The sequence below is a fragment of the Oenanthe melanoleuca genome, chromosome 2, assembly GCF_029582105.1.
Source record: "Oenanthe melanoleuca isolate GR-GAL-2019-014 chromosome 2, OMel1.0, whole genome shotgun sequence".
Lineage (NCBI taxonomy): Eukaryota > Metazoa > Chordata > Aves > Passeriformes > Muscicapidae > Oenanthe > Oenanthe melanoleuca.
The window spans coordinates 51,730,785-51,746,282 of record NC_079335.1 but is presented as its reverse complement, the minus strand read 5'-3'; the positions used below and the strand labels follow the sequence as shown (position 1 = coordinate 51,746,282).

At 40.2% G+C, this 15,498-nt stretch overlaps 1 protein-coding gene and 1 long non-coding RNA gene across 3 annotated transcripts in view; one reads left to right on the top strand and one right to left on the bottom strand.

The window, feature by feature from the left end:
* Window positions 1–15,498, bottom strand: part of GNAL (G protein subunit alpha L) — a 175,881-nt gene that overhangs the window by 110,719 nt on the left and 49,664 nt on the right. The window contains exon 1 of one of the 2 annotated variants that reach the window (XM_056483350.1): window positions 230–481. The exons of the other annotated variant lie outside the window; for it this stretch is intronic. The gene's annotated coding sequence lies outside the window, so the exon portion shown is untranslated. Of the gene's footprint in view, window positions 1–229; window positions 482–15,498 lie in introns of those variants that run through there. 2 annotated transcript variants of the gene reach the window in all.
* LOC130249036 (uncharacterized) lies at window positions 126–7,763 on the top strand. Its single transcript, XR_008839725.1, has 4 exons — window positions 126–208; window positions 1,396–1,529; window positions 6,494–6,614; window positions 7,579–7,763. It is a non-coding gene; the product is annotated as an uncharacterized LOC130249036 (long non-coding RNA).

The window sequence follows — 15,498 nt, the reverse complement described above, 5'->3', positions numbered from 1 at the left end:
GCCTAACATGCAACGAGAGGGAGAAAAGGGCTCCTCCTGGAAACCAGCCGGGTGCCGCTCTCCGCTCTCCCTCCCCACCGCGCACACAATCCCTATATTTCTCTGTAAAGGTCTATTTTTGTCTTCCTAACTCAGCACTGCCTCTTTCTGCGAGACCAGGAAACAGCCCCGCTTACAGCCCTCCGCGCAGGGAAGCCGAAGGAGAAAGGTAAAAGCCGGACGGATCTACCTGGATCCTGCGGGGCCGGGGCCGGGGCCGGGCGGCGCCGCTGGCTCCGCGCCCCCCGCCCCGGGCCGCCCCCCCGGCCCCGGCCCCGGCCCCGGCCCGGGCGCGCTGCTGCCGCCAAAACCCGGAGCCGGCACCGCCGCCGCGGGACCTGCGGCCTCCGGACCCCCGCCCGCGGCCTGCCGCAGGGGCAGGGAGCTGCGGGACGCGGCGCTCGGGGACACGGGGGCTTTTCCCGACCTTTCCCCGCGGTACCGGGAGAGCCTGGCCGCTACCGGAGCGAGGGCTGGCACTGCTGGGTCTGGAATGCCAGGCCGGCACAGGTGATGGCTGCCACCGTGACTGAGCTGCGGGAGCAGCGCCGGGAGGCAGCCCCGGCACCGCGGTGTGCGAGCGGCCGGGGTCTGCCCGCGTGTTCCCCGATACACGGAGCACGCACATGCACAGACACCCTGCCTCGACTTCTGAAACAACAAAATGTCCCTTTCCACATAAGCAGGCACGGCAGCACATGGGCTGCTTCTTCCCTTTGAATATTCCAAACTGCATCAGCTGAACCAGAAAATGAAGCTGTCCAAACAGCTCACGATAATGTGTAATCCGAACATGATAACATACACGTCTAATATCACGACAACAACAAATGTAAACAAGAAACTGTATCTCCGTTCCTCCATCTGCCTCCATTTTAGATCCTAAAATGAAACTTCAAGCTAGACAACCCTATAGGTATTCCTTTTTGCTTCAAACCTCTTGCCTTGCAAACTGGCACCTCAGTGCAAAAGCAGCAGTACAGCACCTGGCTCTTCCTAATCTCCCCCTGTATAGAAACCACCTGCACTACTCATACCTGATGCTTGCTACATTGAGGCACAAGAACACTACAAAAAAGATGGATGTTACTCTGGAGTTCCAAAATATTTTCAGCTTTTATGTCCAATATTATTAGTTTTCACATACTTTCAAAGATGGCTTACTGAAAAATTAATATTTTGATAGATACGTATGTGTTCAAAATCCTGGTACTGACTAAAATCAGAGACATTGCCATCAACTTCAATCAAATGAAACAGCATTTTAATCTAAAAAATATTGAAATGTATGTAGAAAAAAGAAACTAGATTTTACAAACAGAAGGATTTACTTTAGTTGTTTTTTGTTTTTTTCAGTGGCTCCCTTGCTCAGGTGAGAAGTGTTAAATCAAGGAAAAGAAACTGGTGCTGTCTACTTTGAGCACACATCAGGGGAAGGTGAAAAGGACAGGACCCAGAAAGTGAACAGGTCCTGCTCCACCTGTGGTTGGGTATGTGGAGTTTTCAGGAGGCTATGAAATATACGGCACTTGCCAGATATGTGGTTTTATGGTATTGCTTGATCTTGACTCTAGAAGCTGCTTTCATCTTCTGTCTTACATAGGTGAGGGAGCTGGGGGGAGGGAGGGAGGTAGCATACTACAGGATTGACAGGATCTGCCAGGTCAAAATATGCATTTTTTAAGTGTTACTGAGCTGCATTTTTTTAGGACAAATGGCTCTTTTTCTCCTATTGACATATTTCTGTCTGGAAAGGCAAAAAGCACCTCAGATACAGATAGGTTTGGAAGCACAATTCATGGTGACTGCTGTTTTTGGAGGCTGTCAGACACAGGATATATGGTGAATATCTTTTGTGAAGAGCAGTCATGTTTGCTCCCTGCCACAGCAATATGAGAGCTCAAAACTGAATGGCTTGGTTAGAAATCACTAACTGGGTCTGAATTTTCATAGTCCTTCAGTGTCGGAAGCTGTAATTTATGATGCACAAGATGTGTGTAGCCATATTTATTATCTATGTAAATACCTCAGTTTGATATCTAAGTCTCAAATCTGGCAGTTTGTCTGCAGGAATCTGCCTTATTTCTTCCCCTCCTCTTCTCAACAGTTTTCCTCTTTCACGTACTAACATTGGGATTTTTGGTGCAGCCTTATTCCCAGCTTTGAAACGGCTCAGTGCCAATAAACAGAATTTTACAGGATCCTGGTATATCCTGCTTTTACCTTTTTCCAAGAGAGGGAAAGTGTTTCTCATTTCCTCTCTCCCCCTCGAAAACCCCATGACCCTTTTGGGTCTCTTCCTCCTGAGAAAAGATCACACAGTTCAAGAATGACAAGCGCAAGCAACCTGTGCCCAGAAAGAACTTTTAGCTGTAATTATAGTCCCAACCCTCCCTTTGCTTTTCCCAAACACAGCACTTATCCCGACATAACTGAACTTCAAAATCCTAGAAGTGATAATAAACAACAGAGAAATTTTCACCCCCCTTTGGACAAAGCTCTTTTTTTTTTTCCCCAGAGAGAAACTGTAGCTATCATATGAGTATGTCTCCTCTGCACAGAGAGAAATCAAAAACTCTATAAAGGGTTGCAGCAGTGCTGCTTCACCAAACCAACTTCCAGTGCAAATTGTACACAGGAATAAAAACAAAATCTCGGACAAAGGAAAGAAGACCCTTCCAAGTCTTCCCCTCTCTTCTGAGGCAACCAATGTGAGATCCTCCTTGAGTTATTTCACATTGCCTTTGCCCCTTCAAATCAGGCAACATATTATATATTTATATATACAAATACACACGGAATGGATATCTGTGTGCAAAATATGAGATTTGTCTTCTGCTTTTGTGCTCAGACTTGGTGCTACTGCCTCGTGAAACGAGGCAATACAGCATAAGCCCTCCTGGAGGGAAACTGGAAACTTCCTGTTTTCAAGTTCCCACCTCGGGATGAACTGTTTGTGAGCCTCAGGCTGAATGTTGGGGAGCACAAGCTGCTTGCTTGAGGCCATATTTGCATTCTTGTATGGAGGAGGACTGACAATCCAGCTGAAGCCACACTGGGTGGCCACCCCTGCCACAAAGTCAGTCTCATTTCTTGTGCCTGTTTTGCTTGGAGTAAGAAGGGACAAAACCTCAGGAAGAATTAATGCGAAGTTCCTATGGATGCAGCTCAAGAGACCTGGTTGCCCCTCCAATCCAGAGCAGGACTGATGTACGGCTTTTTCTTGTAAACACTAGGTAAGAGTAGAGAAAGTTTCTGTACAGCAACCGTGCAGACCATTTGCAGCCCATCTTCCCTTTACACCGCCTCTTTTGTGGCTTTGGTTCTGTTTTTTAAAAACAAGAGCAAATGGAAAGATGGAGGTAATCAAAAGCATAGGAGAGACCTAAGCCACTGGTAAAGATTCTTCTGGCTTGCCAGTCTTCCTGCCTCACCTTTCACAGGGATCTCTGAACTCTCTGCTGACACTATCCTCAAGTATAGGCACTGCACTAGGTGAGTAACACTGGTGACCTGATCTCTGCTTCTCCTCACTGACCTCTCTTTTTCATGTAGCCTACTGCTGCAAATCAGGATATGCAAATCACTAGTGGTTGAGTTTTAACTCCACCTCAGTATCAAACTTGGGAGGACAAAAACCTGAAAAATTAATTGTAACTGCATAGGTATTCAAGAAAAACAATTCTTTCACTCTAGTAATAAATTATTAGTAAGTTTTTCTCTCTGTAGATGTCAAATATTAACACAAAAGTACACATTCCATGGAAGGCTACATTTGGAGTTTTGTAAGATGCATGAACCAGGAACCAAAAAATTATGACTCTTAACTTTGTTAAAAATACTGACTAAGGGTTTAGGAAAAAACCAGCATGTACTTTGCAGAGGAGTGAATATCACACTGAAAAATAAATTCTAACCTTCATCCTTTTGTTTAAAACCACCTCAAAAAAGTAATTACAATTTTTTGAGGGGGGCTTATCTGCTTTAAAGAAGCAGGATGGGAGAGATGCCAGAAAAGATGAGGTATGCATTCCCACACTGACTGTGGACCTGATCCCAAATCATCTTCCTGTCTATTGATTAAGGTCAAATTCACTGATGCAGAAGAGGGTCAGGCAATGCTAAGGGGCCTGGCAAAGCTCTGAGTAGTTACTTGGCTGCTTGACATGGTTTGCTGTCCCAATTCCAGAGCCACTCCTTGACTTGGCAGCTGCCACAATGTAACTCACCTGACAAACCAACTTCTCCAGTGCCCACTCTTCTCCTATCTTTGTGCAGACAGGGAGCAAAAGGGAGAAGGCAGGTGATGTGATGGAACAGAAGGCTGTGGGCTGAAGATAATAGTCTGAAGAAAAAGAAAAGTTTTCCATAGAAAAACTGCAGGCAGCAGTCCACATAAATGACAACGATAGCCTTTAACCATGAGAAAGCATTGTGAAGGGAAGTATTAGATCTAAGCAGGAGCCAGATGCTCCTCAGGAAGCCTGTGTGGAAAAGCAACAGGTGAAAAGCAGATTTGCAGTATGATTACACTAAGGAAGAGGACAATCCTCTTTCATTCAAGCTAGTTATTCCTCATCCAAGCTAGGTATTCTTCATCCATGTCCCTCAAGAAAGCAGAGGGAACAGGGAGTTTCTGCTATGGCCATCCCATCAGCTCAGGGCTTCCCTTTAGACCCTTATTGGTAAAATAACTCCAGTGTTTATTCTTGTCTTTTCTGACTAGAAATTCCTTATCTATGAAGAGAGACTCACATGGCGTCATTCCACACACGTCCATCTGTTGGTACCAGAGGCAGAAGCAGCTGATTGAAACTAACATAAATCCAGCGTCCTAATAGCATTTAAAAGACTAAGCAATCTCCTGTGGTTTAAATATTCTTACATATTACAATGAAATAACATTGTTAAACAAAATGACATGGATGCATTTGCAAAAAGCAAAAGGGACATGTTTTTTGATGAATTTGCAAGACAACAGTATTATAGGATTTGTTACATTTTTGGCAGAACAGGAGGCACTTTTCCGTCAGTATCACAGTTTATGAAGAATTTCACTTGGCTGGACACTCCAAGGGCACTTCCCCAACTTCCCCTCCCTCCCCCCCACTGAACAAAGTAATACATTCTCATTTTAAGGCAGTGGAAAATTAGTTCTAATCAGTTGTTTAGGAGAGTCATCAGTATTAAACAGATTTAAATAAAGCCAGGCAAAACATGCTAATATTGCCCTAATTTAGAAGTGAATTAATCAATAAATAAAGAAGTCAGTTAGAATTATAGCTGAAGTTACCACTTTCAGAAAAGGAGTAAAATCTGTACAGGAGACATGTCCTGGATTCTCTGCAACATGCTGACTAACCTTGCACAGCTGTAGCAGCAAAGCCAAACGATCAGTCTGCAGTTTGTACATGGTTTTGTATGTCACATAAACTTTTGCATTTAACAGTAAATGCTCAAATCAACTATCATGATCACTATTTGGACAGGAACAAAAAAACTGGAAGGAAAACTAGCTTGTGAGACACAGAATATAGGTGTGATGTGCCTTAACCTCACGTTTAACTCCAAGGCAGGACACTCACAGCCACAGGATGCCTGCCTTCACCCCTGGTCTTTAGACAACATTATACTGAGCTACATCTACCCCAAACACATCTGACCTGTGATTTCCTGGTATTATCTGTCTATCTGAATATAAACTTAGAGATACCTTTTAGTTTCTTCTCAGTTCTCTCTGCTTGAGAAGTTAAGTTTTAGCTATCCCAGGAAATGGTTGATTTAAAAAAAAATAGGAAGTGTCTACATGTTTAAAAAGTTATGCTCTAATTCCTGTGAGTGCCTGCATGGTTAGTGGCATCTCTCAAAATAAAAATCTTACAAATATAGAAAATCATTGCATACAACTACTTCAGCATGAAGTGAACAATTCTGTAACTGTTTCTTAACCCCGTTTAAGGATCCCAACATGCAATTACACACAAGGGCAATCATTAAAAATTTGCTTCAGGAAATAATGTTGCCAGTAAGTTGGTAGCCTCATGCAGTCACAACCTGATTTACATCAATAATATTTACCACAGAAATACAGCTTTTGCTTGACTGCATGATTAGCAAATCCAGATAAAATATCAAAACTTTCTGAATAAAAAACAACCCAGTATTTTTCTCCTTATGCATCTAATTTTTTAAACTATACATCTGCTTGTAACAAATACCTGTTGAGTCATGTTCTGCTTGGCCTTTTGTGATATTAGACCTTAAGTTTCCTATAAGTATTTCTATGGTATATTTGTACAAAGCAGATGATCTCTGGATTAAATAGCTCTCACATATTTGCTCATAATTGAAGAGACATGGCTTGTTGACCCATGTGGTCCTTTCCACAACAAGGTTTATGTTACAATTAAACTTCAGGCTTTTGTGATATGAATTTATTTATTTCTCTGGATAGGTAAAATGGTCAATATGAAGACTAAGCAGATACATTACTTATATAGATGACTATTCCATCTGCATACCTACGTGGGAGAGGGAAAAATAATCTTAAACAAAGCACGATAATCTCCTGGAAAGTAAGTGTACTTTTTTCTCTTTTTCTACTGTTTACTTATTTACTTTATTCACTGCTAGTCTCAAATGCTATTCTGAAAGAATGAAATTATTTTCATTAAATTCAAACCCATATGATTTTACTGATCTTATTTTTACTAAAACACAAAAGTTTTCTCCAGCATCTACTGGGCTGCTTGTATAACATGGATTAGATTCTCTGGAGTAAGTATTTCTCATAGGATCATTTCACTTGGGGTGAAAGGTAATAAAAGCATTGGTGCACGAAGAAGAAGAGGGAAAGGTTGAAAAGTCCACAGAACTTGCAGACATTTTGGAACAAGCCATTTAATAAGTTACTGAGGAATGTGTATTTTCTCACATACTTTGGGAAAGAAAAAGTTTGTTTTTACAGTAAAAATGCACAATGTGAGAATATTTCCTAAACTATGGTAACATTTTCTCTGGGTTTAAAGTTTCAGAATAATCAACAATGGTGTCATGTTTCTGTACAATCTGAATAATTGTAGGCTTGATTTTGGTTGTTTTTTGGTTTGGGATTTTCTGGTTTGTTTTTTAAGGAGACCCATTCTAGCTTGATGTCTCGCAACCTCCTTAAAATTCTAAATCCTAACGTCCCAATGATGCAGCACAATGCTATGCAGAACTATCACAGCAGTGTCGGAGGTTAGGAATAGCACAAGTGCAAAAGGGGTTTAATCCAGCAATTTCAGCTAATGTAGCTGTTCAGACACTGCAATGTATGTTTTAAAACATTGAGAATGTTTTAGAAAGCTTATAGCTGCTTGGAATATTTAACAACTTACAGCAACACATTGTCAACCAATTTGCCTACCAATCCTAAAACATTTAAAGGGCTTTAAACCTACCTATATGCAGACTCTTTCTGCTCAGAATCAGCTACACACAATCTTCCACCCACATCACTAAACACAATGACAAGATTATGCTTCCATGTCTTTGCAGCCTATTCTTCACAATATGCAAATCTCCAGGAACTGCATTTCTGATCCCGATGCAACAGCACAAAAGCTATTGTCGTAAGAAATGGTTTAACCTGTCAGCAACACTGTCACTACAATTACTACCACTAATAAAGATATGATCATAATCTGCCACTTAAGGATCATTAGATAGATTATGACTATTGTATTCTTTTACATAGTTCTTTTACATGGACACTAATTGAGAACACTTGATTTAAATAAAATCAAGCACTATAAATTTTCATTGACAAATCTGTTCTTAACCTTTAGACAGTGTGCAGTGCTGCTTGCTGATGTAGGGAAAGGCAGCTATTAAAAAGGCTAACCCTGAAAATATTTTTTAGAGATACAAGCCACTGTAACACTGTATACAAAGAAGAGAGCTTGGAAGAAGCACACAAGGATGCTCTGTCTGAACATGTAAATGACTTACATTAAGCTAGGTTAAAACTCCTCAGTACCATTCAAATGCTTGTGGTCCAAGCAACAATTTATAGTGTGTTTGGGAATGGACAGCTGTACATTCAGAAAGATTCAAGGCTTATATCTGTAGAAGGCACAGAGTGCACAACAGAAGTTTATTCAATGTAATTATTATATAATTTTATTGAGGCTGCAGAAACTATGAAAAATATATCAAATGCCTAAATACGAGTGGTATATGCATCTCAGATGCAGCTTTTCTGCATGTGTCATAGAGTCCTCCCCTCTGAAAGCTTAATTTCTGGAAATATTCCATCTCAGAATGACCATGAGCTGTCAGAGGAACCATGAAAACAAACCAAAACTAAACAGGGATATGCCCTCCCCATCCTGCTGAATTGGAGGACCAGAACATATCAAACAAGGTATTGCTCACAAAAATAAAAATACTAACATTATAGGAATTTATGGAAAACACGATCAACATTGGTCACTTCCCCTGAAGGAACACAAATTGGCAGAGCTTCAAAGAAGAGGGATGAAGGAGGTTAAATTGGGTGGTATCAGAGACCAGGGGGAGCAGGGTTTATCAGACCAGGGATCGCTGTGTTTGCCTGCGATGACCCGGCGAAGCACACAGCTCACCACAACTTTCCTTGCCATCCTGGGCACAAGGGCTGCAGCTCCCTGCTAGAGCAGGAACACTGCAAAGGGCTGTTGCAGGCAATGTTGTATCCAGAACTGTGGGTCAAGACCATTGGTTTTGCCTTACAGAAATCAAAAGGCATGTTGCTGCTTTCCAGAGAAGTATGAGAGAGCTTTCCCATGACTAGAGAAAACAATTTAATATATTCCAAACTGAACCGTTACACCTAATTTAATAATTCTGGCTTGAGATGCTGCAAGCCATGTGTAAACGAGACAGAAAAAAAAATTCGATTCAAGCTGCCAGAAGAGCCTGGATCTGGCATGACTGAAGAAAACATCACCAATATCCAGCCTGGCCCAGCTCAGAGAGTAGTGCAGCTGTCTAAGGGGAAAGAGGGCACCTGGGCATCCCTTTCATCATGCTGCCACTTTATCATGGTGAGCTGCCGTTTGTGCTGTGGAAGTCCCATCCAGCAGAGGGAAAGGAGGCAGAAGATGGCAGGCATCCACACACCTTTTGGAGCCTGTTCCTTCTATTGTGTCAGCAAACAATAGCCTCCTACTAATCTGTGAATCTCCCTTCATGCCTTTACCATACTGCTTCCCTAGTCCCAGTTACCTTCTCTGCTATTTACAGCTCTCTGAAGCGGCAGATTATTTCTCTGTACACCCTGCAAGAAGGTAAGTTGAAAAGAGAAAAAGATGTCACTGAGTCAAGTGCCTACATTTTCCAGTTTAACTTGGATACTTTCCATATGCTATCTCTGAAATTTTATGTGATTTGTAGCATGAGCCAATGGCTGTCTTCTGTTAACTGCACAGAGCATGTAGCCAAAGATTAACAAAAAACTGGTGCTGTGGCAAAATACTTCCAGTACTGCCAAAATGTGTGTTTCTCAGTAATTTCAATTGCCTGTGGAATCCTGAATTAGTGCTAGTGTACAGTGGACAATTTAAGGCATGCTTTTGCTGTGAACTTGTTGAATGGGTATGGAGCCATGAGCAACCTGGTCTAGAAGGTGTCCCTCCTCCTGGCATGGGGGTTGGAACTAGATGGTCTTTAAGGTCCCTTCCAACCTAAACCATTCTATGATTCTTTACTGTGCCCTTCTGGAAAATACTGAATGGATACACTGAGCTTCAAAAATTCAAAATATCAATAGACATAAAAATACAAACACTACATAACTATTAAGGTTTTTTCTTTTGTTTGGTTGGGTTTTTTTTAGTTATACTATCAGATTTTAAGGACTAAATCTTAGCAGACAATTGTTCTAACTTATTGAAAACATGATGGCAACTTACAAAGTCATGCTTTATACTGAAAAATGCTCTGGAAGTATTTGGATTACTTATAAACTAAACAAACCAATGCCATTTTTTTTTTTTTTAAGTACAGCTTCCTCTATTCAAAGTGTATACTATGGTGTTTTTCTTTAATTTAACTTTTTTTATTTACCTGGCAGATGAAAACCCTGACCCCAGATTTAAATTTTTTTTTTCATATTCCAAGTTTATGCTTGGAATCTGTCCACTTGAACATTTTGGGGTTAACAGATCAATGATAAGCAGAGAAACCTCTGAAATGGGCCTCATAGAAAATCTGCTATAATCATGCACAATGAAGACATGATGTTACATCCACTAAAAGTTAGAACTTTGCACATCATGCAAAACTTTATCATCAGTAACAATTTTAAGCAACTGCAGCACAAAGGACTGAATCCTACAGTAAGTCAAATGTGGGGTGCAATGCCACAACTAAAATAATTCTAACACAGATGCTTAAAATCTAATTTAAAAAAATTAGATTATTATTTGATCAATCCCTCCCTTGAAATGCCTTTTTCTCTTCCCAAACTATAAATGGATTCAAGGTGATTTCATCTAGAGATCTAACAATCAGTGCCCAGAAATCACTGTGAAATGGAAGTAAAGGTTACTAGCAGGAAATACAGCTGAGCAACTGCATTGCATGGCAGTAAGCCAAAATTAGTGTATTCTCAGTGATGTGTAAATAACTTGGAAAGTAAAGGTGCAGAGCTGGTGACCAGTCAAACTTACTGGTGACCAGCAAGTGACAGAGCTTTTACATGCAGTTTAACAACTCTGCTGCTGATTCATCACTTTTAGTGGTATTAATGAATCTTTTTTTTCTTAAGAAATTAATACTAATACATTTTAATGTTTGTCTTCACTTAAAAGGAATAGTTCTTTCAATACAGTGCTGTTCAGCTTAGTCCATAAAGCATTCAATGACCTCAAGCAATGAGAAAATCCATATGGGCAAGCATTACATATCTTCAACATCTCATGAAAACAACTTCAGTGATGCTTCACAAAGATGGAAGAAGAAAAATGCTTCAACTGTAAACTACTCAGTATCTATTCACTACAGGGATTGTGACAATACATTATTCTGTGTGTTATTTTTTTTAAATTCCTCCCCCTCTAAATTCTACCACAACTACAAGCTAGAACAATTTAAATAAAATGCCTTATGTGTACCAATGCTAACACATATGAAAATTAGCATTTACCTATCAACACAGTGAGGCAAGCCTGAATTTCCCTTAAAATAAAAATGAAAAGCAAGCACCATATAATATATTCTCTGCGTAGAATTATGTAATTTAAAGCCTAAGGTAATAGGTATATTAGTGATTTGTATGTACACACAAAAAAATTTTCTCTCTTGGTATAAAGTTACCTCTCCATTTAAAATTAGTATTATCCACCAATTTTTCATGCGCTCCCCACCATCCAAATGTGGACAGAGTGTTCACCTTTACTGCTTGAGTTTCTGTGAAGTCTGATGAAATTGCCTGAGGATCCAGGTCCTATAAAGACTGCCTTACTTCAGAATTTTTTTCTCCAAATCACCAAACCTTTCATCAAACTGCAAGATAGGGAATATTCAAAATCTGTAAATATTTCTATAAAGTGAATAAGATCATGCATATGCCTAAATTAAACTGTTATAGATAAATGCCTGCTTGAAACTTTAAAAGGATCATGTAGAGTGCTGCAATGAAGTTATAATGGACTTTATGAAATTCAGCCATCATTCTGCAGGTATACCCCTATTTGTGTTGCATTTTTGTTACTTTTATTTTTGAGCTCTTCTTCACTATGGATGCCAACTTCCACAACTTGTATTAAAGAGCTGTCCATATCAACCCACTTATGAAGCAGGCATAACATGTTCTCAGAAAATCCTGAGAGGCAGAATACAGACAGACCTTTAAATCATAAGTGGGGAAACTTATGATAACATACCGCTTTCAAACATGAAAGTTCACAGAGTCTGCTAATGTGTTCAAGTTACTGGAATCCATCTGCAAATGCAAGTGTTTTTGTCATACAGTTTCAGTGTGCAGAATGGACCTTGCTCATTGATACTCCCTTTTTGAGAGGAAGAGCGTGGCAGGGAAGAAAGATCTGTATTTTCTACATAAACATGCCAAGAGACTTAGGTTCAAGCTACTCAAAGTGAACATAAGTTGAGCAAGACAGGTTACACTGCAAAATGACAGCCCAGTGATTAGATGAGCTACATGAAGAAGCTGTTCCCTCACTGGCTGCTTGCCAGTTTTAATCTTTAGCTCCTGAAAGGTCAGACAGCCCAAATAAGAATTAATCCAGGTGTTCTGGCATGGCAGAGCTGCGCACATGGACCAATCTTCCTTTGAGCCTGAAAAAACTGCAGCAAACAGGATTCAGTGCCATAGCTCACAAAACCTGCACAGACACCAGTGGGGGTTCATATAACTTTCCATAGCAGCGCAGAGAAAGTGCTGATCAGAACACGGCTTGTGTCATTTCAGACAACAGCTAGGCGAGGTCAGGCAGCTGGAGCAAACTGAATACATCCTGGTGTACAATTACTCTGTCATACCACTGACATTTTTATCGAGATAGCTATCTTTAGAATAGGAAGTAAGTGCATTAAACAATACCACCTTCCTTTTCTTTCTGTGCCCTGATCTCCTCTACTTGCTTTCCAAGTCTAATTGTCAGGATTAACCTATCATTTTATGAACAATTACATTCTCTAATTCTTATAGATGCCTTCTTTGATAAATTTCTTTCATCCCCCTTGCTCCCCCTCAAACCACCCCTCTGCTCTGTACTCTCTTGTTTGGCCTCTTCAATATCTGCCATCCACTGCAACAATCAATGCCAGCAGCATCAGTCTTGCAGGAAATCATATAAATGAATTCAAAAAGTTGTGTGAGAACCCATAACCATCATAAAAGAATGATATAAACTTTAAAATCCCTTCCTTCCAACCTTTAATACTTACAAGAGCTGTCAGCAGCAGTCTTTTTCCTTTTTGATACAGATGACACACATTTCAGAAGATTGCACTGAAAATGTAATTACATAAAGATAGGAACTAGACCTTTGAAATTCTCCTTCCTGATTTATGGGGCATAAAAATCTCTCTCAAAAGAAGCAGTAAGACTCCTGTTTCCTGAAAAACTCCTGCTTACAGATCAGTATATAAAATTCTAAATTCCCACCCCACTTTTCAGTGCCTCTTCTCAGCAGCAGATTAGGTTTTAAATGATCTTGAACAACAAAAAACCAGATGCACCAAATATATTTTTCAAGAAAAACTTGATTAAAGCTGGTGAGGGAAGAACTTGGGACATTGTGATCAGAAACAAAGGTATAAACTGTGCAGACCTGATGTTAATAGAACATGTTGTAAGGTATCTACTGTTCCTGAAAAATCAGATGAGAAAACATGAAAAGCAGTGCATGTTGATTTTTCCCCCTCACAAATAAATATATATCCATTTAAAAAAACTTTGTCCATTGTTCAGTACCTTATCTATATCTTAGAAGCAATGATAATCAGCACATTTCTGTTAAAGTACTGAATGAGTAACCTTCAGCCTAAGCCTGAAGACCAGGCAACCAACCTTACAGACATATTTACATTGTTATTTTAAAAGTGCACTTTATGTCCTATATTTCATTATAAACTTTTACATTCCAAGTGTGTAATAGGAAAATAAATTAAACATAATAAACATGACTTATGGAGATGACCTCAGAGTTAGAGCATAGGAGGGACTTGGCTGTGGAACAAACAACTTCTGGAGATGTTCCAGGACTACAAACTCCCTTTTTTTCAATTAGATGATCTAACAGACCCCGTGATGATCCAACACAACAAACAAATTGTCTGAGGACATGCCAAGTAGTAAAAACAGTGAAACATGGTTTTTGCCTCTTAGCACTATAAATTCACTCTCATTAAATGGGGGGTCTTTAAAAAAAAAAAATCCATTACTGTAATATACAGCACTGAATTTCACACTTATGATTAGAAGAAGATCCTCTTGTTCTTAGAGACTGAAAAAGTTTGCTGCAGGACATTAAGAAGTTTAATATAGGGACTACCCTTCATCAACACGGGGTAGTGGTTAGGAGGCTTCTAAGCAGTCCCATTTCAGACAGTTTGAAACCAAAATCAAAGCAAAACCAAATCCTAAACAGGATCATCTAAGGACTCATCGCTGTGTAAAAATAGCTCATGTGTTTGATGCTCAGTCATGAAACACATTACAGAAACCTGAAAAAAAGAAAGGTGTATATATACACAGATCCAAACACTTTTCTGATGGTAATCACACGCATGTAGAATTTAAAACAACAAAAGATATCCAGCACAGACATAAACTAAAAGGTGAAAGGGACCCACAAGAGCTGTAACTCATGAAAGAAACAAGAGCAGTTTAATAGTGAGAAAGCAGTTCTATAGGGGCCTTAGATGGCTGCTTGTCTCCAGGCGTGCCCCAGTGCACAACTCATGTGTTTGGAGTACATTTTCCCCCACTCGCTTTCTCGTCTGAAAAGCTAATGAAGTCTCAACAAACAGACTTAAGTTCAAACATCATTAATTCTGCTATTAAGGTATATCACTAAGAGGTTCTCCCACTTATATAGCTATGAAGTGCCTGGCAACAAGGACATTTATAAATAATTTCTCTAAAGAAGGAAAGACTGACCTGAATTTTATTGCAGATTACTAGCTGTGTCATTCTTTACAGTTTCAAGCCCCAGAACAGTAGCAAGATGACAGATTCCCCCAAATTTGTGCACAAAAGGCTGCTGCCAAAATGGCATCAACTATTTTGCCACAGATTCATAACACAAAATGTCTCAATCATTCTTTTAAAGCATTACTTATGATAAAAATTAACAAGTGCCTTCAGACCAGAGCAACATCTGGCTCTGAAAGCAAAGGTATCAGTGAAGCTGTACTAATAAGAGTATGGTTGCTGAACTGCAGGCAAAGCACATCAAGAGGGTGTCTCCTCTAAAAGCCTAGTTCCAGACATCAGATGGCACCAGCCTTGAAGCCATACCTCTCTTTCCCTACATGGGAGCAAGGAGTGAACCAGGAAGGACCTGTTCCAATCACCCCTTCTGTGCAGTTCTCTCCCTTCTTCCTCTACAGAGACTCCATTACCACACGTGTTACAGGTCCAAAAGTATTCCTCCCCCATATGTTTGACATGCTTTGGTTAGAGGACAGCAAGCTGTTACATATTTCCTTCACAGGACCAAAAGCATATCTTAGTATGAGATGCAAGAGTCTGCATTTTGGCTGCAGAGGATATGTGCTTGGTTGTTTGATGGGGAAAGATTACACTGTCCAAGACTCTTCCACACACGCTTCAGGACATGTGGTGTGCTCCAGCTGGAAGATAAGCATCACCATTCACAGCAGTGTGATTTCTGAGGAACACATGAAAGGGGCTTCAAGCTGTAGATTACATTAAAAAAATTAGGATCTCAAGTTGCATGCAAT